The 18,734-nt window shown below is 36.3% G+C and overlaps 1 protein-coding gene across 1 annotated transcript in view; it reads left to right on the top strand.

Annotated features, from left to right (window-relative positions):
• The window catches only part of ZNF385B (zinc finger protein 385B), a 376,330-nt gene that overhangs the window by 55,947 nt on the left and 301,649 nt on the right, over positions 1-18,734 (top strand). The gene's annotated exons all lie outside the window — the stretch shown is intronic.

The following is an 18,734-nucleotide window of genomic DNA, read 5'->3' as shown; positions in this document are numbered from 1 at the left end:
ATAACTAAGCTCCTCTGCCCTCTCTCCCCCAGCGAGCTGTTTATGACTGGATTGGTGGCTTAGACATATAACTATTGGCAGCATACAGGATTTAAGTGGAAAGAAGAAAATAACGTGCAACTGCAAAGTTGAGAGCTAAAAATGTATATACAGCATTTTTTTATTGTTACATGTGAATTTAGGTGTAACTCTTCAATGTGCACTCCCCAAAGCAGATTTTTGGGTTAAAAGCAGAGAACCATGCTCAGAGTTCATTGGCAAGAATGAATAATTTCAGCGAGGTATGCTTTGTAACAGCCAAAAAAAGGCCAATATGAACATAGTTGATTTTTAATGCAGTGTCATAAGTCTCTTACTTACTCCTGTTGCTTTATCATTTGCTGAATCACATTCAGAAAGTTATGTCATATAATATTCTTTCCTTAATGAAGTTTATGTCTAAAAAGTTTTAGGAGAACAAGTGATTAATTTCAGTGTTTTATTTTCCCTCAACATAAAATATAGGTACGTTTCCTCTCCAATGTAGATTATATAAAAGCTTTGGAAATGAATTTTCAGAAATGAATTTCTATCTGAAGATATGTTACTATATTGAATAATCAGAGTTGGAATTAAAAGTCACTTGAGATTAACAGGTTGCTTTCTTTTTTCTTTCCCAAAATGTTTTATCTACTTTCAAGGAGTTTTAGCTCTTCGATGTCAGATTAAAATTCTGAAGCATGTTCGATTCATCTCAGAATTGAATGTCAAATCCAAAGACAGATATTTATAACTGAGTTCTGTTCAGACAAAAAGTCAGTCTCCAGACAGCAGCTTGGATGATCGTAAAGCTCTTCTTCGCAGTCGGATGTTGCCATCATTTTAAACAAACAAATTAAAGCTTTAGGATTGGATTTTATCAAACCAGCCATTCAATTCCCTGTTTATTATGCTTTACATTTGCAGAGTGCTGTAGAGTTTATATGTTGCATTCAAATAATTATTTCTTTCTCACAGCAACACTCTGGCATTGGTATTATTATCTGCACTTGACTGATGAGAAAATTGAAGTTCTGAAATGTTGAAGGGATTTACCTAACGTCATCCAACTAGTTAGCAGATTAGCTAAGATTTCTAATTGGGCTTTCCGACTCCAAATTTCTCTATTATACAATTTTTACAATCAAGAAATGGCAAAAAGAAAAATAACTTATATGCATTCTCAGGCTTTTTACAACTATCTCAAGATTTTTAATTGATGAGCTATTTGCTCTTATGAATGCATAAAGGGGGAGAAGAGAATTAATATACTAATTTTCTACAGGTGTTCGTGTAAAGGAATGCAACACTAACAAAAACAGCCAACTTTCGAAAGAAATAAGTTTACGAGTATTCCTTTTTAATAGTATTTACTACCTCTGTTCACTGAAAAGGCTTATAACAATGACACGACAATGGCATGACAATAAGCAGCCCAAACTACTAGACTGTGGTATCTAAGTGCCATTTCTTCCTAAAAGGAACTAAGGTCCTTAGAGAAATAGTTGAGTCTCCAACCTAGGGAATAAAAGATGAGGTGGAAAGCAAGGAAGCTATAAAGACTACTAGGTTTGCATCAAAAGGAGTCAACTTGAACAGGCTCTTAATACGCAAAGACAAAGTAATTTAATCAACTATCAGAATAATATCAATAGTAGATTGAAACACACCAGATATGTTAAATACACAAGTTTATAATTATACTTAAAAAAAATCCCTCTGTGGCCACCTGTGTAGGATGCTAGCAAACCAACTCAGTATTTTGAAAAAAAAAATTAAGAGAAGAAATGAAGCAATTTTCCTACCTTTTCAGAAAATCGAGAATTGATAATCAAGACTTGATGAGAGAGCTTTCTTTTTGTAGGACTATACTAGCTATTAAATGTAGAATGAATGATAGAATATTTCTATTTTGCAACAGTGGATTTAGGTAATGCCCACCAAGCAGCTGCTGACGTCACAAAAAGAGAGACAAGAAGTATCATGTGCCTCCTGATGGAAGGCCACAGTATCACCTGTGAATTACTTATGACAAAGATTAGACCTCAATTTGACCAAGCCTCTAGATGTGATTATCAGCATCAGAAAGAAAAGAAAACCAGAAGAATGCATTAAAAGATACCATAGGGATGCAATCAGAGGAAGTGTAACATCAGGACACCTTTAAAGCATGAACAACCGGGTTTTCTCAACAAATACATTAAAAAAAAAAAAGGAAAAGAGAATTATGGGTTGAAAGACATATCAACAAATGGCAGTGTATGGATCTTCTCAGATCCTAATTCAACAAATTGTTAGGGAAAAAAAACCATGCATACAACTGTTGAGGAAATTTGAACACTGGCCAGATATTTGATGATATTAAGGAATTATTATTAACTTTGAAACTGTGGTAACAGCAATTGTGGTTATGTGGAGTTTTTTTTAATCCTTATCTTTGAGAGACATACTGAAATACTTATGGATGAAATAATATTATTTCTGGGATTTGCTTAAATAATCTGGGGGGAAGGAAAAGTGGAAGGGTATATAGATGAAACACAAGATCATAATTATCAAAACTGGGGAAGAACTACACTATTCTCTCTACTTTTATTGATGCTTTAAATTTTTTTATGATAAAAAAGAAGGAACTGTCACTTAAGATCAATCTCAGAGATCATATTGTGGAGAAAAGTAGTCGTTTATGTGAAGTAGTTACTATAGTAAGAAGGGCTTGAGGTTAGGGTTTTTTTCGCCCCATTCCTAAAAATACATCCCTAATGAGATGCAATTAACATTTGTTAAATATTAGGTTATGTGCCAGACCATTGTCATAGTGACTTTACAGGTGTTATCTTCAAATTTACCGGAATCCTATAAAGAAATTCTACTGTCTTCACTTTTCAGATCATGCTGAGATATTAGATATCTTAAACCAAGACACAGAGTTAGCAGAGGGTAGAGGCAGGCTTGCAACGCAGCCCATTTGGCTTTTATTGCTGGCACACTCCCCGTACTCTGTTCAGTCTGAACAGTTAACAGGAGCAGAGATTTTGAGTGACAGTGTCTGCTGGTATGTATGTATGTATGGAGATACATCTATCTATCTATCTATCTATCTATCTATCTATCTATCTATCTATCATCTATCTATCTCCATATACACACACACATATATATGTATATTTTTTTCCATTTTCTTGATCAGCATTCTTTGCCCAAATTTAAGCCTTTTACGGGAGATTATAATTTGCATGTTGGCTAAATAGAGATTCCAGAACTAGTCAGCCTCCTCCAAGGCAATACTAGCCACTCTGAATCTTTAATGAGGCAAGCTGCTCCCCTTCTCCACAAGATGGGGGTAAAAAAGCATGGTTTTATTTTAATATTCTTCTTAATCAATTGTTCCAAGGTGGTTTTCCTGGGTGTAGTGTATTTGCATGATGCATGGCTGCCAGGAAGAGGGAGGATGGTACATCCTAGAGTGAGATGTTTTCCTTATCGTGCATATACACAAAGGAGGGGGGAAATCCATGGCAAATAAGAAATGGTGTTTTCAGTATGAAGAAATGAAAACAATCCTTGGATCAAACTCTGATGTTCCCCCAGGAGCATAGCTCCCTCATCCCCCAGGAGGATCCAGGGGAGTTTATAAAATCTTCTAAGAGGTGAATGCTCACGTCATCTGTGAACTTGGAGAACATTTTGCATAAGTAATCTCTAGACAAGTAAATGAAGAACCTCGTCAGTAAAATCATTCATAAGATGACCCTCTCCATTTCTTGAAGCAATTACAATTTGTGATAACCGAACCTTTATTGGTAAAGTAGCAGCCCAGGAGGTTGACTATAGTACGTTTCTGTGCTTCCAGCAGTTTGCTGACTGACCTCAAACACACCAAACTGGGGGGTTTTGGGGAAGCCTTGATTGAATCAGGCATCTTTTGTCTCCCACGTCATTGAAATGGAGGTGATTTGGACAGTGTTCCTGAAATTAATAATACGTATAAAATATAATAAAGCAGTCCTTTAAGGAAGGTAAAAAAATACTAGAAATGCCAGTTCCTACTTAGGCAATGATTATTAGTTATTGGCTACAAATTTCCCCAAGATTGGCATGAGTACATGTCCTTCAAACTTAAAGGTAGTTGCTTCTCTGCTTTTCCATGGATGGATTTCCCTGTGTCCCAGCAGGAATAACTAGTTAGACTTTTCATAGTTTCTGTTTCAGGGAGAAAAGAGAAAAATAAATTAGCATGCTCTATCGCAGTCTGCTTTTTGGTTTAAATCTAAAACTTAATATGCCCAGAGATGCTTCTTACTATGTAGTTGATATATGGAAGGTCACAGAAATTCTCCATTAAATTAGGGATTACTTCATACTTTAAAATATGGTTACTTTTATCAAGAAGTTAATGTTAGCTCTCTGATATTAATGATTTATAAAGTTTATATGTCACTTATTAAGCTATGCCAACCCAAGTCACTAACACCACTCTTTTTTCATTTCGAAACATTGTGTAGTAACAACCCAAAGTAGCAATTTTTTTAAAAAAAATTGCTGACTCATGGAATTTTAAAAATTTTAAAAGAATGAAAACTGGGATTTCCTTCTAGACCTTGAAATATATCTAGACTTTATATTATTTACACTTTATGATCTTGAGGGAGAAGCTGTAGCTATCTCTTTATATAAAAAGTAGAATCTCACTCTATAAGAATAATTTATATAAGATTCAGCACCCTGCACAGTGTCACCGTGGATGACGAAGATGGCACGACACCCTGTAAAACTCACCACCACAGTTAGCCAGACATTCTCATCTACCCCCACTTCCCTTTTGCCTTTAGGAGCTGATCTCACCTCCCACATGATGAACATGATGGAAACCAACTCGGGTGGGCTCCCTCCCTGCCTCCCACTTTCCCCAGCAGTTTTCTGATCTATATCTCCCTTCTGAGGAGTTTTCTTCCCCTTGAAGCTTTCCTGGCCACTATATTCTACACCCTATCCCTAAATCCTTCTTCTGGGGACTCCCTGCTGCTGTCACCCCTTTCTTCCTTCATTGCTGCCTCTTTGTGTTGTATCCTCAAAGTCCCTTCTCTCTAGAATACATTTTTCAGTTGTCCTCAATAGTCTATTTCATTATTAGCCAGACTCCTTTGGTGTGAGATTTATAACTATTCTCTCTTATTCTTTATTCTCTCATTTATTTTCTTTTTAAACTCTACACACAGTCTCCCCACTACATACCTTGTAGGACCAAGTCCTGTTTGGGCTGATGACACCCTGTGATGGACCTCTAGCTCTCAGTTCTCTCTGTTTTAGGCCCAAATTCTTCCCCTCTCCACCCAATCAGATTCTGTACACAAGTGTTCCCATCTCATCCAAGATGACTCTTGAGGTCCTGTTGATCTCTCCTTCCTCTATTCTGATTGTAGGTTCAGTGCAACTCAGCCTAAAACTATGGACTTTGGTTTTTATTTCCTCGATAAGATTTTAAGTTTCTCGAGACTGTATCTTACACTTCTCTCTTCCACCCCTACTCCCAACCAGATCTAGAAAAATAGCAAGAGTCTAATGGTTATTAAATATTGTAAGTCTGTAAATGTATTCTTTTGGGGGGAGAAAACTCACTTCAATGGCAAGTGAGTGATAACATTGCAGAGCTATTGCCTTACAGAATTGTAACTTTTATTTTTATTCTCTTCAGTAAGTGCTCATTGACCTTTTTCATGATATATAGCATTTTTCAGGTGATAGAGTTTCAGTAATTAAATTTTAGAGTATTCAGACACCTTCAGAAACTGAAAATCAGTTTACAAATCTAGTCACGATCTAGATAAATTATTAAGCCAAACAATACAGGGTGTATAAATAAGTAGGCTATACACAAAAATATTAACACAAGTGAAGATTGGGTGGACATAATGGCAAGGTGTCAAATATTAAATGATATGGAGTTAACCAGAACAATTTCCCCAGGGGAGATGGACTTTAAGTAGGTTCTGGCTTAAAAATATACAAATGTTAGACTGGCCCAGTAAGAACAGCTTGAGTTCGGGATTAGAGACAGAAGGCACAGAAAGGCAGAATGGGGATAAATCCAGCAATGTAGTCTTAAACTAGAAAACAGGCTCAATCCAAGATTTTGTTCTACTCTCATTAAACTATATTATTGTCATATCTATAAATATATCATTTGCTCATATAATAGCTAACATGGACATAATCGTTGTAGTTCTCATTTTGAATTTTAAACTGCAAAGTAAAACCATTGTGCAAAACGTTACTTGCTTTCTACCGCCTAAATTATTCTGCCTCAACTCTACTCCAACATCTTACCCTTTCTTTTCACCTGTGCACACCTCTGACATCTGTTGCAGCTGCCTGCCATTGCAGCTGTTGACCGCCACACTTCAGCTCATTTAGATTCCTTGATACAATCAGGTGTCCCTGGTACATGAGAGCACTCACCTGACAGATGCATCCCTTGCCTTTCTCCTGAAGTCCCAGAGTACAGTGGAAGGGCTTGAATTCAAAGTTAGATCTCGGTTGAATTTTGATTTTTCCACTCACTCAACACGTGAGTTTACAATTTTCCTATCATCTTGGATTTTTCTCCTCATGTAAAGAAAAGGGCATTATTGCTTACCTTGAAGGTTATTTGAGTGGGGGGAATTATGAGAGAATGTGTTTCAGATATATAACCCAGTTTCTGCCAGATTGGGTGCATCTCATCAGTGTTTCTCAGTGTGTGGTCCCTAGAACACCTGCATCAGAATCACTTAAAATGCAGATTCTCAGAGTTACCATAGTTCTTATTTAATTCAAATGTATATGGGTCAGCCTGAGAATCTACATTTTTAACAAATTTACCAGATGAGTCTACATACTTTCAGTTTGAAAATCCCTGAGCTGTGCATTCACCCACCTCTTTTCTTCCTTCTCCTTCTCTCTCTCTCTCTCTCCTTTTCTCTCTTTCCTCCTTGATCTCATTTAACAGTACAATGTACATGAGGTAGGCCCCTTGTCAGATTATTTTCACCTTTCAGAGTTTCATTTTTCTTTGATGTAAAAAGAAATTGCCTACTTCTCTAGTCACTGCTTAGAATAAATTATTAAAATGGTATCAATCACTTAGAAAAGGCACACACACAAATGGTAACTGTACTAGAAATCATTAGAGTTATTGTATGGGTCCCTGTTTATGAAGAACAAGATGCATTAACATTCGTGTGTGGCTTATAACAGAAAGTAAGTTATTCCAGGGCTAGAACTTAAGTGAAGAAAGAACTTGCCTTGGGTGCAGACTTTAAAACTTTTTTAAAGGGATGCCTCCAATTTTGTAATCAATATAAATAATATTTTATTTTAAAATTTCAAAACCATCAAATTTAATTAAATCCACTGTGAGCAAAATATTAAAATTTTAAATAAAGACAAGATCATTTAAAAAAATTTTTTTTTTGTATCAGGTTCCACTATGGCTTCCCCTGGCACTGTTACTGATCTAAAATATTGCTTTAATATATTGTTTATCTTAATTATTGAACTTTTTGGTGTCTCCTTAAATTCCTTACCTGAGACAAGTGCCTCCCTTGCCTCAGCATAGTTCTGGCTGACTTATCTCCATTCTGAATCATTTCAGTGTTTAATTAGCTAAGACAGAATGGTCTGTTTCCATCCTTTTTTTTTTTTTTTTTGCCAGAATCTCCACTTAAGCTTTTAAGTGACATTTCTACAGATACTCCATTTTTAAAATAATCTGGGAAATGCCCACATTTTGAGAATGTCAGTGTGGCTATGAGGGGTTCAGGTGAGTATCAGAAAGAGACATCATTTTGCAAATACAGTGTCACCTTAAAATTCTATTACATAGAGGAAGAAGTAGCAAGTCTATAAATCTAGCGTTGGAGGCCCATTTCTGATTGTTCTCAATAAGAACTAGAAAATTAGGAGTCAACAAAAAAGGAAAAAATGTTCAAGTAGATCAGAATCAGCCTGGCAAGAGAAGTGATCGTGGAAGGAGATTTTTGTATAATTAAATGTCAGTTTGCATTTTGAAATATTGCCTACTGCCTCCCACTCAATCACCAAGTGAGATGAGAGGGAATATTCTCTATGCAAACCTGAAACTGACAGCAGCACTTGTTGGGTTCTCTGTGAAGGATGAGCTATAGATCAGAAGGATCAGAGCAGATCATTTTCCCAAGGCAATAAAATTTTGCCGAAAAATTAAGTTAGACATTATAATTTCCCCCTATAAGAAAACCAAATAAACAACAGACAAAAATGAAGCCGCATAAACTTCTGTAATTTTAGAACAGGGAGGAATTTTAGAGGTCATCCAGTTTATTCTCCTTTCTTTACTGTAGAAGAATTTGATGCCCAGGTAGAAGAGTGATTTCTTAACTATCAAGTGACTGACAGAGCTGACACTTTCTCATGATGCTGGGGCATTGGTTAGGTTGAGAAGCAGGTGAGTGGTACAATTGGGAGGAGTACCAGTCTCTTGTTCCCTGTGGGCAAATGGCTTAGAAGTCTTCAAAGCTGATGTGGTAGGACTGGGAAGTGAAGAGATATCCTTGGATAAATGCTCAGGAGCAGCTGAACATATAAGTTTCTTAGCATTCTAAGAAACACATTACGTCTTTCTTTTCCATTCAACTACTACATAAATACAGATTTACTGAATCAGAGTCTACAGAGGTAGAGCTGGGACATATGGATTTTGGCAAAAGCTCCCTGAGTGTTTTTGTTGTGTGTCTCTCTTAAACACAGCTGTATTGGAAGTTCATTTCTTTCTGACAACGGGGTCTGTATCAGTCAATAACAACTTAGTGTGACATAATTTAGATATAGGTTCAGAAAGAAGCATAAGAGACTTAGAAAAGCAATTTATGAGAAGGCAGAAGAGGGAAATTTTTGCAAAGCAAATATAGTCTCCTTTCAATCTTGTCCAGTCACTATAAGGATAGGAGGAGCTTAGATCCATAGTTAACAGCTTTCCAGGGAATTTTCTTTCCTTCTCTCCTCATAACCAGACTAAGCTCTTGAATGCCCCTCTTGGAGCTACTTGAGAATCTTTTATGAGGCTGTTGTCATGGGACATAATACCTCATTATTCGTCATCACAGAGTAGTTTCAAAACAAAAATTGTTTTTTAATCTTTTTTCTACTCTTAGATGTGGAGAGTTGAGTTAATTACTCTCCTCAAGTCATGGCATGTTAACACTCTTCGCTGGTTTTGAGAGGCTCCTTTCTTGTATGTGTGTATGTATGTATGTATGTATGTATGTATGTATGTATGTATGTATTTTCCTCCCTCTATTTCCATTTCTTCCCCTCTCATCCCCAAATAGGCAAGCATTCTTGTGTGTTTGGCATGAGTCTTTTAAAAATTACTCCAGTATACTGTGGATATGTTTACTACTTTAGTATTCTTTACATTCCTCATCTGGGTCTTTGAGGTGAGAGGAGAAAGAAGGAAGAAAGAACTTGATAGGTGTTTCAATGCATTTTTTGAACAGACAGACGTTTGTGATTGAAAGATGGTCCCTCTCAAAATGCTTAAGGTTCTCTCTTAATTTTTCTTGGTGGTATAATCCCATATTAATTTTACTAGTTGAAGTAAATAGTGTTCCAAGAGTTCAAACTAACAAATCCAGTGTAGCCTAAGTAGTTGGATCCTACCATGCATTGCCCCATCTTGCCTGTTACTTTCACCATAACCTCTATGTACATAGGATGGTTGACTGCCAGCAAAAACACCTTCTACCCACTTATGCATTTAAAAACATGAAATCGGTCTAAAGTCCGGTATGGTCACCAGTAGATAAAGGTTTGGGTGACTAAACAAATTGCATACAGACTGCTCTTTTTCTAAGTCTTTTCTGAGCATAAATCAGAGTGATTTTAACAACTTCATAATTTTGAAATTAAGAAACTGTTTAAAAATAGTTGGGGGAATATACTTCATGAACAACAAATAAATTTGGTTTTCTTTATTTTTCCAGTTTTCTCCTATAATAGAATTAAGGCAGAGTCACTTGTTTCCTTTGGCGGGGGGAAGGGGAGGGAGTAAGAAAATAAATACTTTAAATGTCATTAAATGGAACATCAGAAGCAGTGCAGATATTTGGCAAAGAACAGTTTTTAAGATCAATTTTAAAAGGGCAAAGACCATTTAAAAGAAAATCAATATTGAAAGAACAGGTAGTCAGAAGAGGCAATAAATAAAAAATTCAACAAAATCAAGATACTTGTCATCAGACTCTTAGTCTGCACATCCCTTTTCTGGGTCATCGTTACCTGCCTTCTCTATTTCATATCAGTTCCAGCTAGCAGTGGGGTGATGACATAATGAACACGGAGTTTCCTTTTTCATTTGAAACCTGGAGGATTGTTCTTACCCCCAGGAGCATCAGGACACTGATTTTCAATAAGGCATTTTATTCTTTTCTCTCTGAGAAGTTTCTGATTTTGACTTATAATCAAAATCTGACAATCTCAATTGTTCTGATATTTGAGTCCTTGTGGCCTGTTCTCATCATTGTCTTTTATATACCTGAACTTCTTCTCAGTAATTGGGTCATCTTCTGCCTGTGGTACCTTTGGGATTAATTTGTCCAACAGGGCTTGTGGGGTCATTGCCTGGCAGCCATCTCACACCCACTGAAGCTGTCAGCTTCAAATCTTGAGCTGGTGTTCTAAATTCTTAAGGAGCCTTGGGAATTGCTATTTTCTTCTCACATTACTCTTAAGTACAGTACACTTGCTGTGTGCTTTGACCCAATAGAATACAATCCCTTGTCTATATCTGTCTTTGTTCCGTATTAGTGGCAGTACCTTGTAATAGGGTAACTACAAGGGGGAGATAAGAACCTGCCTAAGGACCGGTTAAAATCACTCATAGAAGGTACTGACTTCAAAGCCATTGATGTCTCCATATTAACTGTTACCTAAGTGCATTTTTATGTGTGTGTGTACATTAGAGTGTTGCATTTTCAATTATTCCAGACCAAGTTTTAAAATATTGTAACAGAAGAAAATAATGAAAATCACATTATTGTCAAAAGCTACACTTTCTAATGTGAAAAAGTAATCATCAGAGCTGGAATCCTTATAGGAAAGTTGATATTCTTTTTTTTTTTTAAGATTTTATTTATTTATTTGACAGAGAGAGAGACAGCCAGCGAGAGAGGGAACACAAGCAGGGGGAGTGGGAGAGGAAGAAGCAGGCTCCCAGAAAGTTGAAATTCTATTATTGAATACCCACAGATGTTAAAACTTTGTATGTACTGTACAACTAATATAACTTCTTTGACTTTTGAAAGAACAAATGATAAATGATACCTAAGCTTGATTCCAGAGAATTAATTATTATGCCATTCCTTTATCTAACAGTTGCTCAGGGTTCCACAGCAACCTGGCTTTCAGCTTCAGAATGGTGATATAGATAAATCTCAAGTATCCACATTTTGTAGATGAAATAAAGAGAGAAGTTGACTGGAGAAGCAGGATAGAATGTGTGTTCTGCTCCTCTAGAGTCAGAGCACAAAAAGGAAAGCTGGATGGACTTGTCCTCCTGCCTCTGATAAGATTATACTGGAATGGTCGACAAGATATAGTCCCTTTCAGTAAGTTGAGGAGGAGAATGGTTTATCACCATGGCCTTCAAGACTTTTGCCTTTTGACTTCACACTGGTTTTGCAAGTGATTAATCTACTACCTTTAATATATTTTTACCTTTACCAGTTAGAGGTATACTTTCATATGTTTTCTTGCTACTAATTTGTGCCCCTTCTTTTCAGCTTAAAGAAGTCCTTTTAACCTTTCTTTTAAGGCCAGTTGAGTGGTGATGGACTCCTTTAGTTTTTCCTTATCTAGAAAACTCTTCTCTCCTTCAGTTCTGAATAACTTTGCTGGATGGGGTATTCTTGATTAGATTTTTTTTCTTTCAGCACTTTGAATATATCATGCTACTCTCTTCTGGCCTGCAAAGTTTCTGCTGAAAATCTGCTTAGAGTCTTAAGAAGATTCCCTTGTATGTAACAAGCTGTGTTTTTGTTTGTTTGTTTGTTTTCTTGCTACCTCTAAGATTCTCTTCTTGTCTTTAACTTTTGATGTTTTAATTATAGTGTGTTTTGGTGTGGATCTCTTTGGATTCATCTTATTTGAAACTCTGTGGGCCTCCCAGATCTGAATATCTGTTTCTATTCCCAGGCTAGGGAAGTTTCAAGCCATTATTTCCTCAGATAAGTTTTTCTGCTTCTTTCTCTCTCTCTCTCCTTCTTATTCTGGGATTCTTATAATGCAAATGTTAGCTTGATGTTGTCCAGTAAGTCCTTAAGCTATTTTTACTTATTTTTGTTCTTTTTTTCTTTTTGCTGCCCTAATGGGTGCATTCCTCTGCTCTGTCTTTGAGTTCACTGATCCTTTCTTCTGCTTCATCTAGTCTCCTGCTGAAACCCTTTAGTGTATTTCTCAGTTTATTTATTGTATTCTTTAATTCCATTTTTTTCTGCTTGGAACTTTCCTATATTTTCTGTCCCTTTGTTGAAGTTCTCACTGTGTTCTTCCATTCCTCTGAATTCAGTGAGCATCTTTATGGCCATTATTTGGAACTCTTTGTCAGGTAAAATATTTCTCTCTACTTCATTAAAAATTTTTTTTCTGAAGTTTTTATCTTGTTCTTTTGTTTGGAATGTATTCCGCTGTTTCTTCATTTTGCTTGACATTCTGTGTTGGTTTCTATGCATTAGATAAGGCAGCCACTTCTTCCGGTCTTGAAGTAGAAATCTTGTATAGATGAACTTTATTATTCAATCCTGTCCTCGCTTTTTGTTGTCCCTTAAACTTTTTTGATTGTCCAAACAGCCTATTTTATTTTTAATTGGTCCCAGTAATTGAGGGTATAGCCTCATTATTAAAGGTGTTCATAGCACTGTTTCTCTTCTTTAGAACACTTGTTACAGTTACATTTGATTCGTATCAGAGGAGGGAAAATTTACATCCTGTTCATCAAATTGCAGGTAAATATAATTAATTTAAGAGCTCAGTAATGATATTTTTATATATTTGAGCTCTTATCAAGTATGTATTGTCTAACCAGAATTCTGTGAGATCAATATGTGCATTTAAAAAGACTAGAAATAAACAAAATGTGAGGGGCACCTGTGTGGTTCAGTTGGTTAAGCGGTTGCCTTTGGCTCAGATCATGATCCTGGAGTCCTGGGATCGAGCTCTGCATCGAGCTCCTTGCACAGCTCCCTTTCCCTCTGCCCGTCTCTCCACTTGTGCTTTCTCTCTCACTCTTGCTCAAATAAATAAATACAATCTTAAAAACAAAAACAAAATGTGGTTAACTTTGAATGGTGGAAACATGGAGTATTTTCCTCCAATATTTCTCTGCTCTTTGTAGTTCCCCAAATTTCTAATAATACATTATTTTTATAATGAGTAAAAAAATCCAATAAATATAAAAATGTATCTAGATGGTATATAAAGAGACTATGACTGGAAATAAAACTAGACCGTGTAATGTGGTCTCTTTGGCTACAATTTTCTGTGTAGCAAAAGCCAAAAAATACTGTTCTTGTTTGTAAATTTTTTAAGATTATCTGAGAATTCAGTGAACTGAGATCTGTCCTTAATGGTTGGATCTGGCTTGTATGGAGCTATCTACTAAACTGCTGCATTTTCTTCCACGCCTGGGAAGATGCAATGGCGGGTACCCCAAGGAGCCAGGAGAGCTTGTTCTTGCTTCACACAAAGACTCAGCTGTTGACTGCTGGAGTGGCTCCAAGGCTTGCTCAGGGTAGTGTTCAAGGTTACACTCCTGCCCTGGCAATGCTGTAGGAAGAACAGGACTGCAACATCTGCCCTTGACTAGGTCTTCATGATTTGAAGCTTTCTCCCCTGTGTTTTGCTACTGTCTTAGGCAGGGCAGAGGGCAAATGAAATCCAGACTTCCTCACTATAAAGAAGACTGCATAGCCCAGTCAATAAGCATTGCTCTCTCTTATAGCTAGAGGTATACCTCATGTACCTTTTGATGCACCTCTGGAAGCCAAGTATTACAGTCAATAATAGCCTAAGGGTAAAACTTCATACATCAGTAAAAATAACTGTTGAGATATGGAAAAAGAAAATTGTTTCATATTATGAGTTTAAGTACTTGATTATTTCCCTTTGAGGTAATAATTTGAAGGTAGCAAAGCTAGCCTTTTGCTTTTACTTCATTCTCAGAAGATGAGGAGAATTCCTAAGTGGGATTTTCTTTTTTGTAGAAAGGTTCATGTCCTAATGGAATTAAAGAAATAAAAACTAAATATAGTGCTTCAAGGTTATTTGTGTAATACCTTGAAAGCTAGTACACCACAGAATTCTACAGAGATTAGAATTCTAATCTGATTTCTATCTCAACATTATTAAACTGTTTATAAATATTTGTACTTCAAAATAAGCATATATTTCCTCTATACAACTCTATAGCTAGTGCTAGGTTTAGTTGTCAATCAGTTTCTCTGTATAATTAATCGAAAAATTTTAGTAATTGTTTTTTATCTAAAATTAACAGCTTTCATAATTAACACTGATTATGGCAACATTTTATTCTTGCAATAAGAAACATACATTTTTCCTTCTACCAATAGAATCTCAATGTATTAAGCATATAAGGATATTTCAATTCTAGTATTATCTGAAATGCACAGATATATTTGAAATTAATATCCTTTTTTTTATGATGATGTGTTAGTCACCATACAGTACATCATTAGCTTTTGATGTAGCGTTCCATGATTCATTTTGAAATTGATATTCTAACAGAATAAAATATATTTCTTGTTACTGTTACTGATATTGTTATACTGTTTGTATATGATGGTAATTTGGACCACTCAGAAGACCAAAGGTGCCAGAAAAGACATTGATCTACATAGACATTCAACTATTTAGCCTTCTTAAAACCAAGATTTAGAATCTATAATAATGAATTAGAATAAAACAACCTTGTTTTATTTACATTTCAGTAACTCAAATGTACTACCCTATTTGCCCATCACATTACCTAATTCAAAATAGTACAAATCTCTACACTATTCAATGCAAGTATTTCAATATTTTACCAACTTGCCCTTCTTATATACTTTTTTTGAATCCCTAAGATATCTTGGGCCAATAGTTATTCAACATCTTAAGTAACTACCTGGTTCTGGACCACTGCCTTTTTTTTTTTTTTTTTTTTTTTGCCAGTCACTAATATCTTTCAGCACTGTGCTGCAGTCTACCATGTATGGCTTTACCCCAGGTGCCATTCCAGACTCTTGCACAATTCCCCAAATTAGTAGAGGTTCAGTTGTGATATTTGCATGATTTCACTAATAGCTTTGGGTTAAAAAAAAAAAAAAAGGAAGTACAAGTGGAGAATCACACAAGTTTTATTAGATACAGAAGTTCTCTGAGTTCATAGGCCAAAGCCTTCCATAAGCATTCTCTATTATGCAGAGTCTTCTCTGTCCAGTCTCAGGCCTATCTATCTGTTTCAGGGATCAGTTTATCTCCTAACAGAGGGAATACCTGGAACAAGTCTCTCATACCTGGATCACGGGTCCCTTGTTCCCCAGGCCCAGAGACAATCACAGGTTCATCCCTCTCTGTGTCTACATCCTGCCCCTGTCAATCTTTTGGTAAGACTGACAGTGGAAAAGTCTCTTCCTTTTGTGGTGATCCTATATGCATCCAGAGAGGTGTGGTCTTTCTTTAGCTCCAAAGGTAATTCAGAACATCAGTACTTTCCCCAAAGTTGGGTTTATTAATCTGGAATGACCCCAGATATGGGGCTTATACAGGATAGTCCAATTTGAGCTTCAGCAATCCCAGTCCATTCTTCTTTCTAAGCTAAGATGCATTCACGTCCTTCCTGTGGCTTCCAGTCACTGATCTCTGGTGGTTTTTTGCTTGAATAAGAAAACACATTCATCTCCTGGTATTTAACCAAAACTTTCAGGGACAATACAATTTAAATCCACTTACAGGAAAGAAATATTTTGTGAAAGAAAAGATAATTTGCAGAGATGCAGCTGTGCCACAGTGAAGACAACCTTTTACATGATTATGAAAAGCAGATTAAGCTCTTTGGAGCCATATTATCTCCAGAGTCTCCATTATAGAATAGAGTCCATGCTTTACCTACACATCTTCACATATTCAAAAGATCAAAAGATCTTCCAGGATGTTTTCTCCAAAACAAAGGAGTAGTGTGCCCCTAAAACTGAATTCAAATCTTTTTCTCAAGTGAAACAAACTGCAAGAAGCATTTAAATGTCCATTTTTCTTATTCAGTAATTAGTGTCAAAGTCTCTTGGGATTCACATTAGGCCAGAGCACCCCATTACAGTCTGTTTTACTAGCACTCAGCAAAGTGCCAGTGGGTGATCAGAAAAAAAAAAAAAAAAAAAGCCCAGACTGATGAACTGTCTAGTGAAATCGAATACTAAGCAGTAATTTCAATCCAATGTAATAAAGCTAACATGTTGTAGAAGTATGCTGAGTACTTTGGGAACTGTCATGCAAAGAATTCTCCACAGTCATTCTCACAAACAATGAGTAGCAGAATGATTGCTTCTTCTGGTTTATTTTAAGCTTTTTATTTTATTCATTTCTTTATTTTATTAATTGCTTTGGCTACCATGGGGCCAAAAGATAGTGTGTTGTAGATGGTCGATGTTTAATAAGTAATTGCCTAGTTGAATTGAACTAGTTATAGGCTCCCATATCTGGATCCTATTATGAAATACTGAAATATGCCACAAAATGACCATACTGTACTGCTGGCCTCTTATTTTCCCTGAAACTTTGTATTTGGGGGAAGAGTGTTGTTTGTAGTCTGGTGCCCAAGAACTCAGCTCTTTACCATCCTTTAAAATAGGAGTTTAAGAGTCAGGAATAGACATTGGCAACATAGTGAACTGGGCGAGAATCAGTGTCAAGAGTCCTGAGTCTTCCCCATTTGTGTGTTTTTATCTTGCCCAACCCTTTCCTCTATACCCAGTGCTCTGTTCTCTGCAAAAGTTCAGGAGCAAGCAGAGGTCCTATGGATGTTGGCACAAATGTGCTCATGTTAGTATGTGACCTACTCCCTGGTAGAATTTGAACTTTAAATTTTGTTTTCAGTTCAGGGATGAAGGAGTTTGCCCTAAATAATTGGGATTTTAGTTTGCAAATGAATGGTTGTATTTTTTTTTTTCCTTTTGGGAGTACATGGTTACTACTGTTTTTGAAATCTTAAGATACAAACAGCTGTGTGCTCAGCCCACCTGTAAGCTGAAATTATTGGAAACCATTGGCCTTGGTTACTGTGTTCATAACCCATGCTACACACCACACACATAAACAATGTGTTCATTTATTCAGCAAATATTTGTTGAGTGCCTGCTTTGTACTAAACACAGACTTAGGTGCTGGGAATACAAAGACAAACAGAACACAGTTCTTATCCTCAAGGAACTTGAAGTCTAGCAAGGAAGGAAAATGTAGACTTTTCCACAGTATTTAACGCTCTGTTATAATTTCCTGTTTTCTCCTCTGTATTTCTCATTAGACTACAGAGTCCCTTCAGGGTGGCATCTCATCCGCCCTCTTCACTATTGTTTCCCTAGCATCAAGTCCTTTGCCTAGTCGTCAATTAACTTGAGTGAATAACTAAAATTGTATAAATATAAAAAAAACCTATATAAATAATTAAAATGATACTATAAGGGCTGGGTTCCAGGCTTGCTATGCAAAGACAGTGCTTTAGGAGTGCAGAGGTAGAGTAGACCTGGCAAGAGGAGCATCATGAGGACTTCAAGAAAAATGAGGAGTGAGGAGAGGACCAGCTTAGATTTGGCAATTAGGAAGTGTTTAGTGACTTTGCAGAGAAGGACTAAATTTGGAAAAGGGTTATAATCCAGGTTGTTATAAGTTAAGGAATGAATTAGAATTGGATAAAACTGATGGACTTGAGTTGGAAAATGAGATAATAAATCCATGGGGTGGGGCAGAGTCTTTCGTACTTATATAGAAGTGAGGAAATCTCTTCCCATAATCTCTGTGCTGTGGCAACTTTGCGTAAAGAATGTATGCTCTACATGCATAATGGAGATGTCTTTACCTCTGAATTGGTTTCCTAATTTATCATAATTATAATAATAAATTTTCTATTTATTCTAAAAACAATTGGATAACTACACAGGTCAGAGCCAGGCTTAAGAGAAGGTTAGATATAAAGGTTTCCTGATGCATCATATCCTGGTCATTTAAAAGTCACTCCTTTAGATTAGTCACTGACTATCCTATCAGTTCTTTTCCTCAAAAGTAGCAACTCAAGGACCAGCTTTCTCATTCCTTGACTTGTTCCAAAATATCTTATTCTTTCATGGATGTTAAATGATTGGCATCTAACCTGTTAAAATCATACAAAAAGAGTATGGAATAGCTGAACTAGTTCTGGCTTCTCTTACCCTCCGATAAGTTTGCATGGCATTCCAAAGCAGAATGCTGCCCACTGATCAGTTTAAAATTGGATACCCCTGAAGGTCCTTCTGCCCTGTGTAAGTGAAACATGTAATTTAAGATAGTCTGATAAAAAAAACTTTAAAATAGAAAGTGAGATTTTTATTTCTTCTTCCACTTAAACTCACTGTTACCTTCCCCTTAGCCAGAAAATTGACATTATAAATATCATT

The sequence above is a fragment of the Ursus arctos genome, unplaced genomic scaffold, assembly GCF_023065955.2.
Source record: "Ursus arctos isolate Adak ecotype North America unplaced genomic scaffold, UrsArc2.0 scaffold_1, whole genome shotgun sequence".
NCBI lineage: Eukaryota > Metazoa > Chordata > Mammalia > Carnivora > Ursidae > Ursus > Ursus arctos.
The sequence above is the reverse complement of the archived record's forward strand: the minus strand, read 5'-3'. Positions and strand labels throughout refer to the sequence as shown.